Below are 725 nucleotides of genomic sequence, written 5' to 3' on the forward strand. Positions count from 1 at the left end.
AAAAGGTCCGGAGTGGATGCTGAGACAGGGCGGTGTAAAAAAAAGAGTTTTCAAAACATTTTTCATACGAAGATCCCCCTCCCCCCACCTAAAAAAAAAATCCCATCATTTCGAAGGCCGTGGTTTAATAAAAAATGGAGAAAATCTTGAAACAATTTTCCCAACAAATTTCTTTATAATCGTAATCTATGCCGTTTGATTGTGTGAATTTTCCGAGATTCCTCTCTCCATCCCCTCGGAAAAATTCTGTCCTATAAACCCCTATATACACTGCAGCCACAACATCTAAGCGGTATTTGTAGAAAATTTTCCAAGAAAAGTATCCATTTTTCTGGATGTTGTGAGGCAACAAATTCGGGGGTGTATACATCTGTAGTAATGCCCTTTTATTTATACGATTTTTTCATTTCATGTTTATTTCAATTGAAATAAACATGAAATTGAAATGTAATCGATAGGTAGGACTACATACTTTAGTATTTAGTTGACATTCCCTTTGCAGTTTTTAATTCAGAAACTCTTTTTTTTCGCATTGAACTGATGAGCTTTGTGATTGTCTCTTGTGAAATTTCTGCCCACTTTTCACGCATTAGGTTTCTGTCGAGTTTTTCATACGGCTCTGTCTAGTATGCTCCAAAAATTTTCAATTGGGTTCATGTCAGGAGATTGGCTCGGCCAAGGAAGCTTTTTGATCCCATTTTCGGTTGATTGCATTGTAGAATACT

Source organism: Octopus bimaculoides, chromosome 14 (assembly GCF_001194135.2).
Source record: "Octopus bimaculoides isolate UCB-OBI-ISO-001 chromosome 14, ASM119413v2, whole genome shotgun sequence".
In the NCBI taxonomy this organism is placed as follows: domain Eukaryota; kingdom Metazoa; phylum Mollusca; class Cephalopoda; order Octopoda; family Octopodidae; genus Octopus; species Octopus bimaculoides.